Source organism: Gigantopelta aegis, chromosome 5, assembly GCF_016097555.1.
Source record: "Gigantopelta aegis isolate Gae_Host chromosome 5, Gae_host_genome, whole genome shotgun sequence".
NCBI classification, from domain to species: Eukaryota; Metazoa; Mollusca; class Gastropoda; order Neomphalida; family Peltospiridae; genus Gigantopelta; species Gigantopelta aegis.
In genome coordinates this window covers 32,269,214-32,284,734 of record NC_054703.1, presented here as the reverse complement: position 1 = coordinate 32,284,734, position 15,521 = coordinate 32,269,214, and positions in this window count along the sequence as shown.

Here is a 15,521-nt window from a genome sequence, read left to right as displayed (position 1 = left end):
TTCGTTTTAACTTATTTTCATGCTTATATCCAATTACAGTTCAAGCACGCTGTCCTGACCACACACCTCAGCTATCTGGGCTGTCTGTCCAGGACTGTGGGTTAGTTGTCAGTGGTCAGTGATAGACAATAGGGTGTAGTGCTCTTACACCTACCCATTGTCGTTAAAACTCATTCTGGGTGGGAGCCGGTACCGGGCTGCGAACCCTGTACCTACCAGCCTTAAGTCCGAAGGCTTAACCACGACACCACCGAGGCCGGCAGCCCCTGAAAAAAGAGAGTGCTGAGGTGTCATTAAACAGACACTTCGTTCCACGTTTTCGTTTGATGGGAGAGGTGATAAAACGTGACCACGGCATGCTATGTCAACCGATCAGTGTTGATGGTAAACCACAGCTGGGTAGGACATTTCTATATCAGTTACTTCACCTGAAACGTGGTAGTGTCAGAGGCTCAACTTGTAACAACTCAACAGAAACAATCAATGAAAATACTGAAATCTGATCTCGTTTTGTCACCTCCACAATCATGGTCCCACTCGAAAACCGAACCTGACAAAAGTTATTGTAAATAATCGGAACCAGGTGCACAATAACGTATAGCTAGCTGAACCGTATGTTGGTTTAACTTACACGCTGTTAAGTCGGAGGGTCACATCGATCTAAAGCGAAAACAAAAAAATAAAAAGGAGTGGGTCCCATAGCGTATCACTGATATAGCTGCCGTTGTATGTATGTATGTATGTATGTATGTATATATATATGTATGTATGTATGTATGTATGTATATATATGTATATGTATGTATGTATGTATGTATGTATATATGATATATATATATATATATATATATATATATATATATATATATATATATATTCTGTCAATAAAGAAACGTATATATGAACTTCTGTCAATAAAGAAACGCATAGGCGAAATATTAATGGAATTATCTCTTTAATACAAAGCGTGGCATAATTTCGTTATTTATGATCGTATTACAGACAAATTTGACATGCACATGTGACAATGTTCTTGCTATGGACTGACGGCAGTGGAGGCGTTTTTGTCACCAAACAGCGTCGCACGAGTTTCTTTCTCATTTTCTTTGTCGTTCTTAACCACATGCATGACGCCGATCAATCTAATTAAAATTAGCTCCGCTGGTTAATTACTATTACCTGTGGATCTAATAGCACCCCGTTGGAGTTCATATCCAGTTGATCTTTCATTCGACCAATCAAAACCTTACTTGCAAAATCATGCCAGTGATTTGAAAATAATTTGAAAACATTCGGGATTATGCTGAGGGTATAGGAAATGATTCGGGTGAATTACGAAGTATGCCGGAAACTAATTTCAATATAAAATATTATATAAAATTCGTTTCAAGCAAAAATAACCCAAACAAACAACAAAAAACAAAAACCGTGATGGTATAGCCATAAAATCTATTTATACTAGTATACAATCTTGAGTTTAGTACTGCACTTTTCCCCCTGTTTTATTTTGTTTTTATTGTTGAAATGGACCAACAAGTTCGCGTATCGCATAAATAATCTCGCCCGATATTTGTTGAACTTTTATACTCCCGAATAACGCCCTAAATGGCGAAGTGTAATTGGTCGATATTTAAATTGTTATTTATAGATGAAATGTCACTTGGACATGGGAGTCCAAGCAATGCTCTTAGATCTACTGGTAGACCAGTAGAACTAATTATTTTAATCAGACTGGACGCCGATAAAACCGGGGCGTGACGTAGCCTAGTGGTAATGCACTCGCTCGATGTGGAATCGATCGCCGTCGGTGGGCCCATTGGTCTATTTTTCGTTCCAGCCAGTGCACCACGACTGGTATATCAAAGGCCGTGGTATGTGCTATCCTGTCTGTGGGATGGTGCATATAAAAAATCCCTTCCTGTTAATCGAAACAGAGTAACCCATGAAGTGGCAACAGCGGGTTTCCTCTCTCAATATCAGTGTGGTTCTTAACCATATGTCTGACGCCATATAACCGTAAATAAAATGCGTTGATTGCGTCTATAAATAAAACGTGACCGGGACGTAGGCCAGTGTTGAAGCGTTCGCTTGATGCGCGGTCGGTTTGGAATCAGTCCTCGTCGGTGGGTCCATTGGGCTACTTCTCGCTCTAGCCAGTGCACCGTGGTATGTACTATCCTGTCTATGGGATGGTGCATATAAAAGAGCCCTTGCTGCTAATCGAAAAGATTAGCACATGAAGTGGCGACAGCGGGTTTTCTGTGTGGTCCTTAACCATATGTCCGACGCCATATAACCTTTAATAAAATGTGTTGAGTGCGTCGTTAAATAAAACATTTCCTTTCTTCGTTAATTAAAATATTTCCTTCCTTCCAATAAGGCTGTAATGACAATGTGTTGTGTATGTCGTTTAACAAAACCTTTTTTTTGTTGGTGGGGGAGGGGGGGGGGGGGGGAAGCGGGGCTTTATCTCAGTCGGTTATTTCAATTTCAACTTATTTGTTTAGGCCTTTTTCCAATTAAGGTTCAAGCACGCTGCCCTGGGCACACACCTCAGCTGCCTGGACGGTCTGTCCAGGACAGTGGGTTAGTTGTTAGTGGTTAGTATTCCAAATATCGTGGTTTGTACTGTCCTGTCTATGAAAAGGTGAATATAAAAAAAAAATCTCGTTAGTTTTTTGTTTTTGGTTGGAGAAGCGGGTGGGGGTGGCAGAAGCGGGTTTCCCCTCTTATAATCGTATCGTTGTGTTCCTTAATCATGTGTGTAACGCCAGGATAACCGTAAATAAATGTGTCGGATGCCTAGTCAACCAAAATACTTCTTCGTCTTCATCATCTTCTTCGCTCTCTCTCTCTCTGTCTCTGTCTCTCTGTCTCTCTCTCTCTCTCTCTCTCTCTCTCTCTCTCTCTCTCTCTCTCTCTCTCTCTCTCTCTCTCTCTCTCTCTCTCTCTCCGTGTCTGTCTGTGTCTGTCTGTCTGTCTGTATCTCTGTCTCTGTCACTGTCTCTCTCTGTAGCTCTCTCTCTCTCTCTCTCTCTCTCTCTCTCTCTCTCTCTCTCTCTCTCTCTCTCTCTCTCTCTCTCCGTGTCTGTCTGTATCTCTGTCTCTGTCACTGTCTCTCTCTCTCTCTCTCTCTCTGTAGCTCTCGCTCTGTCTCTCTCTGTCTCTCTCTCTACCATTTTGGTGTTATATATATATATATATATATATATATATATATATATATATATATATATATATATATGTATATATATGTGTATGTGTATGTGTATGTGTATGTGTATGTATATGCATATGTATATGTATATGTGTGTATATATATATATATATACACACACACAGTGCCGGATTTATAAGGGGGGCAATGGGGTCAATTACCCCTGGTCCCCCTGCCAGAGAGGCCTACCAGACTAAGAACTTCCTTTATAAAAAATTTAATAATTATAAAATTAGTTTTATTTTTTATTTTTTATTTGTCATGTAATTTGATTTCTATGTTGAGAAGCCCCCGAACCTAAAGTGTCCAGGGCCGCCTAAGGTCTAAATGGGGTCCTGTATATATATATATTCTGCGAGTTAGCATAAGTTTAATATGTTTTAATAATATGTTTTAATATAGTTTTTTATTCTTGAGTTCCACGTCATTCCATCGATTCCCTTTTGCCAGAAACAGACGAACAGAGTGCAGTATCAGAGTAACAAGGTTTAAATTACACGTTCATTCAATACCATATGGCATCGTCACCTAACGTGTTTTACTTGTACAGGATTCCTCTGAAGACCACACGTTTCACATCCAATGCCATCTTATAAAATAATGCGCTCTAGTGGTGTAGATAAAACAACCCAAATCATCTTATCTTATGTTTTCAATGTACACTTTTTTTAATTATTTATTTATTTATTTTTATTATTATTAATTTTTTTTTTGTCTTTTGGTGCATTAAAGATCCCTTGCTATACTATTAATTTTTTTTTTGTCTGTGGGTTGGTTAAACATATAAAGATCCAATAGCCTGACTACTAATCAAAAAAAAAAACTTTACCATATCTTTGATATCCAATAGCGGGATGATTAATAAATCAATGTGCTCTAGTGGTGTCGTCAAACCTGTGACTTTCAACAAACATCTTACAGGCCCGAGGACGGATTAATAAATCAATGTGCTCTAGTGGTAATTTTTATGGTTGTTCTATCGTCAGGTTTCCGTTTAACCTTATAAGACATTTTTCCCGAAATTAATGGCCGTCTTAGAACGGTAAAATACTTGATACGGTAGACAGTGTACGTTAGACGTATTTCATTAAAGCCCCGGCACACTGTCAATGATCGACTGGCCGGATCCACGACTTGAAAACCTGACGATGACTTCGGACGTGATTTTCCGCATTATTACGGTAGGTGTTAGTTGACAATGGGGAGCGGGGATCGGGGGGGTACAGTTTAGTAACCATAACGCGGATGGTCACGAATGATGCCTATCGTATGCGTCCTGATCATTGACAGGTGACCGGGGCTTAAGCTAAAGCATGGTAAGACAGGTGTGTGGCACGGAAAGCCCAAGAGACAAACTGGCCTGTCGCGGTTTGTACACAAAAACTGGGATGTTGGTGAACGTGATAGACAGTGGAACTTAATAGGATTTCTTTAGATCGGGTCAGCAATGGAATGGAATTCAAAGAAGGCCGGAAGGAGGCAGACGGATAAAACCAAAATACAAACAGGGATGGTAGCCCCACTCCCGTAGCTAGTCGTGATATTGAGCTTTGGGCTAGTAGATAGCTCCACTGTTTAACTACGGTTTTCGACGGATAAACCAAGGATTATTAAGGATAGGTGTTAGTTGACAACGTGGAGCCCTACGGATCGCCAAGGATTGGTACACTTTAGTACGGACCACAACGGATTGTCACGAATGATGCCGGATCGTATCCGTGGCTAACCCGGCGTCCTGATCCTTGACAGTGTGACTGGGCTTAAGCTAAAGATGGCAATTGGCTAGTGTGTGACACGGTAGCCACAAGAGACAAGCACCTGTCGCGGTTGGAGAAACAAGGACTGGGACGTGGGGATGAACAGTGATAGAAGTTGAACGATAGTGGGAGTTGCCGGATCGGGAAGCAATGGAATGGAATTCAAAGAAGAGAAAGGACAGGAGGCAGTGGGATAAAACCAAATATACAAACCAGGGCTTCTAGATTATGGTAGCCCCACTACCATGGCTAGTCATATTGAGCTTTGGGCTAGTAGATAGCTACTATTGCCATGCCCGACGGCTAGCAGAGCTTCTAGATTATGATAGCCCCACTCCCATGGCTAGTCATAAATTGACGTGTCCAGCACTGTTTTCTGTTACGGAGTATTTCCGGTTTGGCGTCAAGCGCACATGCGCCTGCTCATATATTTAATTGTCCCCATGATGTTTTTAGTACGTCGATCTCCTCTGGTTAGAAGACAGTAACAATTACCCTTCGAATCCAGCCATACTCCCGCAGCGAACGCTCGTCGGGAACAGTTAGACTTGCACAGGCCCAGGCTCAACTTTCCCACATTCAACGTATTTTTAATGTATACATTTCTAGGCCTCTCCACAGTAATATCTCCGTATCTCAAACCATATTTTGTGCAAGCTAAAACAGAAGTAAAACTTAAGAAACGTTAAATACCATATATGGCTGTATCACTCTTCGAATCTCGAACCATACTTTGTGCAAGCTAAAACAGAAGTAAAACGTAATAAATGTTAAATACTTTATATGGCTGTATCACTCTTCGAATATCGAACCACACATTGTGCAAGCTAAAACAGAAGTAAAACGTAAGAAACGTTAAATACCATATATGACTGTATCACTCTTCGAATCTCCAACCATACTTTGTGCAAGCTAAAACAGAAGTAAAACGTAATAAATGTTAAATACCATATATGGCTGTATCACTCTTCGAATCTCCAACCATACTTTGTGCAAGCTAAAACAGAAGTAAAATATAAGAAACGTTAAGTACCAAATGTCGCTGTATCACCGTTTAACGACCAATTGGGCTATTTCTCGTTCCAGCCAGTGCTCCACCACTGGTGTAACAAAGGCCGTAGTATGTACTATCCTGTCTGTGTGATTGTGCATATAAAAGATCAGTTGCTGCTAATCGGAAAGAGTAGTCCATGGAGAGGCGACAACGGGTTTCCTCTCTCAATATTTGCGTGGTCCTTAACCGTATTTCAGGGGCCATATAACTGTAAATAAAATGTGTTCAGTGCGCCGTTAAATAAAACATTGTCCTTCCTTCCTTCCGTGCTGTAACCAATCCATACTCACAAACGGACCTCCGCAGGTGCTGCTGTCCACCGATAGACGAGACACGATAGACGAGAGTCGGACGGGCATTTGACAAAATAGTGGATGATTCCATGATTCTCTATCCAGTGCCTCGTCTCTTGGAGGACAGCCACTCCTGGGGAGATTCTTTACTGGCTATTTCCGCCATCTTGCACCGCCACAAAGACGACTGCCATTGCCACACTAATTTGCTAAATCAAAAGACCAGTGGTAAAGCGCACGCCTGATGTGCGGTCGGTCTAGGATCGATCCCCGTCGGTGGGCACATTGGGTTATTTCTCGTTCCAGCCAATGCACCATGACTGGTATGTCAAAGGCCGTGGTATGTGCTATCCTGTATATGGGATGGTGCATATAAAAGATCCCTTGCTATTAATGGAAACATGTATCGGGTTTCCTCTTTATGGCTGAGTCAAAATGACCATATGTTTGACATCCAATAGCCAATGATTAACAAATCAATGTGCTCTTGTGGTGTCGTTAAACAATAAAATTAAAAACTAAATCATTAGAATAAGTACATCTGTGATGACATGCTCTCATGAATCACTGTCATAACAAACTAGTTTACTAAATAAAAACTTATTTATTATGTTTTATTTTATCTGTTAACATAAACATCCAAGCATACTTTGAATTTCCCTCCCAGTGACATAATGCAAAATGGCTGCACACAGATTTTAAAGCCTGCACTTACAGCATGGCCTAGTTTAGTTATAGTCTGTTTCAAAATTATCATTGATTGTCCTATATGTTTAACAAACACTATTTGTGCTCATTTGCAGTTAATAACAGACAACCTTTGTTGAATAATGATAAACATTTTTGACATCAGCTTTTTATATATTGTCATTTTGTGTTGCCCACACTAAGGATCATGGAACACCATTTATATTTAACTCATTTGCATAATCTATTTTTTTTCTGAAACAGACTATAACAGGAAGTGTTTGTTGTTTAGAACTTACAAAAAGTCGGATTCATTATTTGTTTGCTATTTTTTGTAAATATTAGCGACAGATGTGTTGTTTTAATGTTTGCTGCGCAGACGTATGTGCCGTCATGCAGGCCAGTAAATACACAAGTAACACAGCTACATAACAGCAAAAGAAAAGTGCCAAGGTGACGACAAGGCTGAAGAAAGTCCCACTAAAAATGCGCTCATTACTTGAGTTTAAAAAACATTAAAATTAAAATAACTTTCAGTAGTAACACGTTTATTGTTCCATTGTACTGTGGCGGTGAAACAAATATTTTTAAAGAAAGATTTTAACTTAAAAATATAACACAAATGCTTAGGTGCGCAGACTTAGGTGCCACCAGTGTATATATATACAACTTGCGAGAGATTTGCGAATGAATGTTGATATTGAAAATTTGGCAACATTCGATGAAAATGCACCAATGAAAATCCAAACACAGACTGGGAAAATGACTTGGTGAACAGCTACATAACAGCAAAAGAAAAGTGCCAAGGTGACGACAAGGCTGAAGAAAGTAAAAACAGCGGTGCAGAAGGCAGTGATGCAGAAGGCAGTGAGATGTCTTACAGTGACTGTTTAGGACTGATTAAAAAACTGAGAAATTTCGCTTTGGCTAAAGATGAAAGATTCTTGAATGAAATCATGAACATGGAAACTATGACGACAGATATTATCCTCAGAAATAAGTGCACAACCTCACAACACACCCTGGGCTCGTTTTTCATTAAACAATGACAATTTGCATTAAAATGTTTGTTGTTTGTGTGGGGTTTTTATAGATAGATATATATTAATTTATTACTGGAAATTCTATTAAAGTTATTACTCGGAATACATCGGACACTTTTCAAGGTGTAAACGAAATTTGCCGAGATGTTCCGAATGTTTCCGATGTAATTGAAGGGAAGTAACTCTAACGTGTTATGAGTTTCTAAAAAATATTCACAAAAGTGAATCTTCTGAAAACCGGATCCTGTGGAAACCGGACATATTCAAAGGTACCGTGGTGATCCGGTTTTGCCACTTTCCACTGTGTATATATATATATATTTATAATCAAGTGACTCATGTGAGTGAGTTGTGACTTACAAGAGTTCAGATGATGAATCTTCAATGAAGTCGTATGTTTGAAAAACAATGCTATTTGACACAGTGGTACTACAGTGGAATTCCTCTAAACCGGACACGCAGGGGATCAAGTAAAAGGTCCGATTTTAAAAGGTATCCGGTTTACAGAGGGTTTTTTCTGTACAGATATTTAAAAAGGGACTATGAAAAACGTCCTGTTTTGAGGGATTGTCGGTTTCCATAGGGTCCGGTTTTGAGAGGTTTCACTATATGCAATTTAATGAGATACATTTATTGGTGTGTGTGTGTGGGGGGGGGGGGGGAGCTACGTTATATGTATATGTATGTATGCTTTTATAACATTTAATACAGTAAACATTTGGGAGGGGTCATTGATTTATTGCCAGATGATACTAATTGTTTGACAACGAACACTGTCACATTTATCACTGATTTCAGCACTTGTTATTACCTGCACTGTCAAAAGCTCGGTGCACCTCGAACTTTGACGAGCCAGATGTCATTTGGTTTAGTACTACCTTCTAGTATCGTTTCAGCTAGTGCACTACGACTGGTATATCAAAGGTCGTGGTAAGTGCTATCCTTTTTGCTGGATGTTGCATATAAAAGATCCCTTTCTACTAATGGATAAATGTAGCGGGTTTCCTCTCTAAGACTATTAGTCAAAATTACCAAATGTTTGACATGTATCCATTAGCCAATGATTAATACATCAGTGTGTTCTATTGGCGTCATTAAACATTTATTTCATTTCAACTTATTTTCGTGCTCATATCATTATCCAATTAAGGTTCAAGCACGCTGTCCTGGTCATACACCTCAGCTATATGGGCTGCCTGTCCAGGACAGTGAGTTAGTTTTTTAATTGTTAGTGGTTAGTGAAAGAAAGGATGGTGTAGTGGCTTTACACTTACCCATCGAGTCATTAAATCTCGCTCTGGGTGGGAGCCGGTACCGGGCTGCAAACCCTATACTTACCAGACTTATGTTCGATGGCTTAACCGCGACGCCACTGAGGCCGCGTGTCGTTCAACAAAACAAAAACCTTAAAAAATAGACCAAGGGAAATAACTCTTTACAAAACCTTATCAATGTATTGTTGTTTATTTCAGGAAAAGAAAGAAAGAAATGTTTTATTTAACGACGCACTCAACACATTTTATTTACGGTTATATGGCGTCAGACATATGGTTAAGGACCACACAGATTTTGATAGGAAACCCGCTGTCGCCACATAGGCTACTCTTTTACGACAGGCAGCAAGGGATATTTTATTTGCGCTTCCCACAGGCAGGATAGCACAAACCATAGCCTTTGTTGAACCAGTTATGGATCACTGGTCGGTGCAAGTGGGTTACACTTACCCATTGAGCCTTGCGGAGCACTCTCTCAGGGTTTGGAGTCGGTATCTGGATTAAAACCCCCATGCCTCGACTGGGATCCGAACCCAGTACCTACCAGCCTGTAGACCGATGGCCTGCCACGACGCCACCGAGGCCGGTTTATTATTACTATTATTATTATTATTATATGAAACTACCAGCTATACTATCCCTTGAACGATTATCATGCTTGTGTATATAATTGTGCAGAAATGTTATAAAAATATTTATCCTATAACTTACCCATGATATCCATGTCATAAACCCATGTGATAATTTACTTTATTAACCCGGTTAATAATGGTATGCACATCTGCAAGGTCTCTAGGTAATTTGTTGCTGTGGATGGGTCGTTTGCTTACAAGCCAACTAGACCCGTGTACCTGAACGTCACGTTTTCAAAGATTTGTTTAAAATGCGTGACGTCAAACTAATCTGTGCTAATCGTGATGACGTCATATTATCGATGGCGGCGACTTTAGTATGGTGATTTACTAAAAAAGTAATTAGAATGTTATTTTAGAAGTGTTATAGGATAAATAGAATTCGCTACTCGTGTTTTTTAATATGTAAAATATCAACCTCGTCTAGTTAATCGGTATTTTTCTCGGTAGAGCCTCGAGAAATACCAATTAACATAACTCGGTTGATTTTTCAATATTAAAAAATACTCGTGACGAATCCTCTCTATATATTTTAAAACATGATTTCATATATGATTGAATAAAGCAGTTTATAAATAAATTGTTATCCCCATTAGGTGTTTGTAATACTATATGGTTTCGGTATTTGTTTGTAACTTCAAGTATTTTTAAAATGATGTTTGAAATATATATAAATACTCTTCAAAAGAAGAAACGCAAAACCACATTGTCGTAACATTTGGAGAATTGATTTAATTATTGAATGGTGAGTCCGATAATTACCAAATGTTGCAGTATTGTTCACAATTCACTCTAGTCCATTGTGAGTAAGTGATAGGACACACCACCAAGGTCAAGGTCATCTGGAGTCAATACCGGGTGTGGCCTCCGCGTGTGTTGACAACTGCCTGGCACCGCCTTCCCATTGAAGCAACCAGAGTACGGATGACTTCCCGGGGGATGGTGGCCCACTCGGCCTGCAAGGCTGCTGCCAGCTCGGGCAGGGTCTGGGGCTGTGGTTGTCGCTGTCGGAGGCGTCGGTCCAACTCGTCCCATAGATGCTCAATTGGGTTCATATCCGGTGATATCGATGGCCAAGGAAGGACATTAATGTTGTTGTTCTGTAGGAAAGCCGTTGTGAGACGTGCTGTGTGAGGCCTGGCGTTGTCATGTTGGAACACTGCGTTGGCGTTGGCCATAACTGGAACGATGTGTGGCCGGAGGATCTGGTCAATGTAGCCCTGTGCATTCAGGTTGCCCTGCACGTGGACCAGGTCAGTTCTGCCAGTGTGTGAGATGGCTGCCCACACCATGACACTACCCCCGCCGAATCTGTCCACTTCCTGCACGCAGTTTGCCGCATAACGTTCACCACGACGCCTATACACGCGACATCTTCCATCATGACGTCGGAGCAGAAATCGGGACTCGTCACTGAACCACACCTGTCTCCATCGCAGTTGAGCCCATTGTCGATGAATCTGGCACCACTGCAGTCGGAGTCGACGGTGTTGTGGTGTTAAGATGACACCTCGAACTGGACGTCTGGCACGAATTCCTACCTCACGTAGGCGGTTCCGTACGGTCTGGTCGGATATCCTGCGCAAACCTGGTATTGCTGCGGCTGTGGAGGTGGCAGTAGTCAATCGTTCCCGAAGGTGGCGTACCCGGATGTAGCGGTCCTGCCCGGGGGTAGTGACCCGTGGTCGACCGGATCTAGGGAGGTCACGTGTTGATCCATGTTGCTGGTAACGGTCCCACAGTCTGGAGATGGTGCTTGGGGACACATGGAATGCCCTGGCAACGGCCGTTCTGGATTCGCCTGCGTCTAGTCGGCCGATGGCATTGTTTCTCTGCGGTTCACTGAGACGTGGCATGTCCTGGATTGTCAACTGTCGGCCAGATACAGAGGCCAGGCAAGCGAACACCCTGCACTTTTATACTGTCGGTGTTCATGTTGCACGTGCAGACAACGCACGTGCAGTGGTGACATGGTTTGCACGTGGCTGCGTTTTTGCGAATATTCACATTTTGGAACTTTATTGTACAGTAGCTGCGTTTTATCGAATGTAACCGTGGGAATGTGTTTGGGACATGCAATGACCTTATATTCACAAAGCATGAACCGGTAGGAAACATAAAATCGGAGTTATAACCCATTTGTACCCTTTTGCGTTTCTTTTTTTGAAGAGTATAGATTTTGCATTTTTGCTTCGTGCTCCTTTCGAGCAAATTCCAGAATGTTCATCTCTGGTGTGGTGTATGGTTGTTTCTTTGAAGATGTTTGTTTGGTTTGTACCTGCCAAAATAAACATAATGAAACTGACTTATCATGCGTTTATAGAGTGGGTTTTTTTTTTTTTTTTTTTTTTTTTTTTTTTTTTTTAAATTTTCAAAATTACCTGAGCAGTCAAACAAAGTAAGAAAAAATTACAGAATTTACAATAGCTGTAAACGCAAAACAGTGTTTTAAAAAGAAAATGAAAGAAATGCTTCATGTAAGGATGTACTTAACACGTATTAACTACGTTATATGGTATTGAACACGGTAAGGACATATAATCAGAAAGGCAACCTGCTACGCGGTCCATTGTCTTTTGAATAGCAACTGATCTTTTATATGCAGTATCCGAGAGTAGGATAGTAAATATCATGGCCTTTCTTAAACCAGTCTGGATCCCTCGCTGGAACGAGAAAACGCCCAGTGGGCCCCCTGATGATGATCAACCCTACACCGACCGCGCCTCGAGCGAGCGCTCTATCAGTAGACTACATTTCATTCCTTAAATGCGCTTTGACTTCAGAAGCTAAACCATGCAGGTTTAATAATGCATGATGGGGGGAGACATCATTGCTTAGAGAAACCTTCATGCACGTGCACATCATTATGCAATTAACTGTTCACCGTAACAATATAGTTGTGAATTTAAATAGGTATATATCGCCCCTCCGTAATATTTTAATACAGGAACATACAGTAAACTCACGTGTTTTGTTTCCAATAAGAAGAAATAAAAAATGTTGCAGTAAAATATGCAAATAAAAATAAGCAACCTGTTCTTTCTGCGGCATGGTGTTTTGAGTTGTCGTCTCGGTATTACCAATCGGAGAAGGGCTTCTGTTGACAGTACCAGAGGGCAGTTCATCTTCGTCCATGGGCATGTTGATGTTTTCGCAGTCAGTGTTATCCTCATCCTCATCACTGGGCTGTGAAGTCTGGGTTGTCCTTGCTGCTGCTGACGTGGCGGCATCGTCATCGAAAGTGTTGATGAGCGGAATCAGGTCATCCTGGATTGTTTCGCAGATATCTTGGGCTGTGAAGTCTGGGTTGTCCTTGCTGCTGCTGACGTGGCGGCGGCATCGTCATCGAAAGTGTTTGTGATACCTTGTTGTGGAGAAGTCGGCTTTTCCCCACCACAAGTTATGATTATATCTCGTTTATGTTTCGCATGGTCTTTCCTTGCCTGACACTGTGCCCGTCGCCACCAGTCTCTTATCTGCGTCACTGTTTTCCCGGAATGCTCAGGGAAATGATCGTGGTAATCTTGGATAACCTCCTCCCAGGCGGCCTTTTTTTTTCTTGTTAAAATTAATGTCATTTCTATTATCTTCTATTATATGAGCTCTCTCTTTAATTGTTTGCACCAAAAATGCGTTTTCAGCATTTGAAAAATTTGTAGTTCTTTTTTTTATCTGACATTACCTCCAGTAGATAACGCTCACAGGCGTTTATAGAAGTAATGCAGTGCCATTGTAATTGTACTGTGTGAAAACTATACTCTTCCATACGTGCATGCAGTTCAGTTCAATAGAATGTGTTTCACTTGTTGCATGCAATGTGTGCACCTGTCGTAATTTCAGTGAAATAAACAACTTGTATGTTTCATGTTCTCGCCAGCTTTCAGGGAAGAAATATGGGTGGTGAACAGTGAGGGCTCAGAGAAAAAAACACAATAAAACAGTCTTTGAAAGATTGTTTATTTCGTTCGTCCTTTAATCAGTCCAAGAGTAAACACAAATTCGTGGCGATCTACGCATATATCCCGAGGTACATTCCCCTTCCCCACATCCGACATATATTTCGTAAGACCAGCGCATTCCTGCTATTGCATATATTTGTACACTTTAAAACGGTACTCTAAAACAATGTTTTCAGTGAAACAGTGTTTTTTTCTTAAAACAGTTTTTATGATATCGATTTAAAATGTGTTTTAGGTTAGAACATGTTTAGTTAAAATATGTTTTACCTAAAACGCCTTTATAAATATGGGCCATAGTCTTTAAAACATATGTTCTTGTTTTAGCGTCTATACTGCTAATTAATGGATGTGTGCTTCACAGTTTACTATAAATAAACTTTTGACATGTCGCCTCCTTCAGGAAAAACTGCAATTGGAATGTATTAAATTAACCGTTCTCAACAAGTTTGTTTTCTCTTTCCATTTAATTATTTAACTTCTACTTCATGCGGTGTATTGTCATAGTAAGTGTATCTACAAATGTCAAGCGTAGCCTGCCCAGAGGCAATTAGATGCTTTCCATAGTCATACTTTCTTAATTGATACACAGTAGAGATGTCGGGACTGAATGGGTACTAGTATTCCTGAAGGTGTGAAGATCGGTTATTTGCTGCACCTTATCGCTGTTGTTAAATATCCCTTTTATATAATAGTAAACATTTACTGTGGCTGCTTAATATAGGTATTTTAGCGATTTGGGATCCGATTTGGGTAGCCGCTGACCGCGTTAAACAGGTGACTGCTTATTACAGGTTCATTTACGTTATAAATCGTTTGGGAGGGGAAAAAAGTAGCCGCTTAAGGCAGGTGACCGCTGAATACAAGTGGCCGCTAGGACAGGTTTTACTATATATATATATATATATATATATCATTTTGTGTATCAAAATACTATCAGCAACGACAGTTTGATCACTCTACACGCATCGAGTTTTAGAGGTGCATACTCTATTAAATCTTTATGGCGGGACCAAAGAATTAGGTCGAGAGATCGAGGTTATCGAGTTTTCGAAGGTCGTTATTACTACTTTGTATAGCAATTCGGCCGGGACCGTCGCTTCAGATCGAGAGATGGAAGTTTTCGAGAGATCGAAGGTGGAGTGATCGAAGTTTGACTATATATATATATATATATATATATATATATATATATATATATATATATATATATATATATATATATAAAGTTATTCAATTCCGTTTAGCTGTGGGTTCAGTCTAACCCTTAACATATTTGTTAGTATTGTAACTCCTGATATAAAATAAAAAACAAAAATATATTACCAGCCACTTGGACTTAGGACTGGTTTAACGACTCCGTGGATAGGTGCAAGGCCACTACATCGACTTCTCTTTCACTAGCCTGGGTGGCGCAGTGGTTAAGCCATCGGACTACAGACGTAGGTACAGGGTTCGCAGCCCGGTACCGGCTCCAACCAAGAGCGAGTTCTTAAGGGACTCAATGGGTGGGTGTAAGGCCACCACACCATGTTCTCTCTATCACTAACCACTAACAACTAACCCCCTGTACTGGACACACAACCCAGATAGCTGAGGCGAGTACCC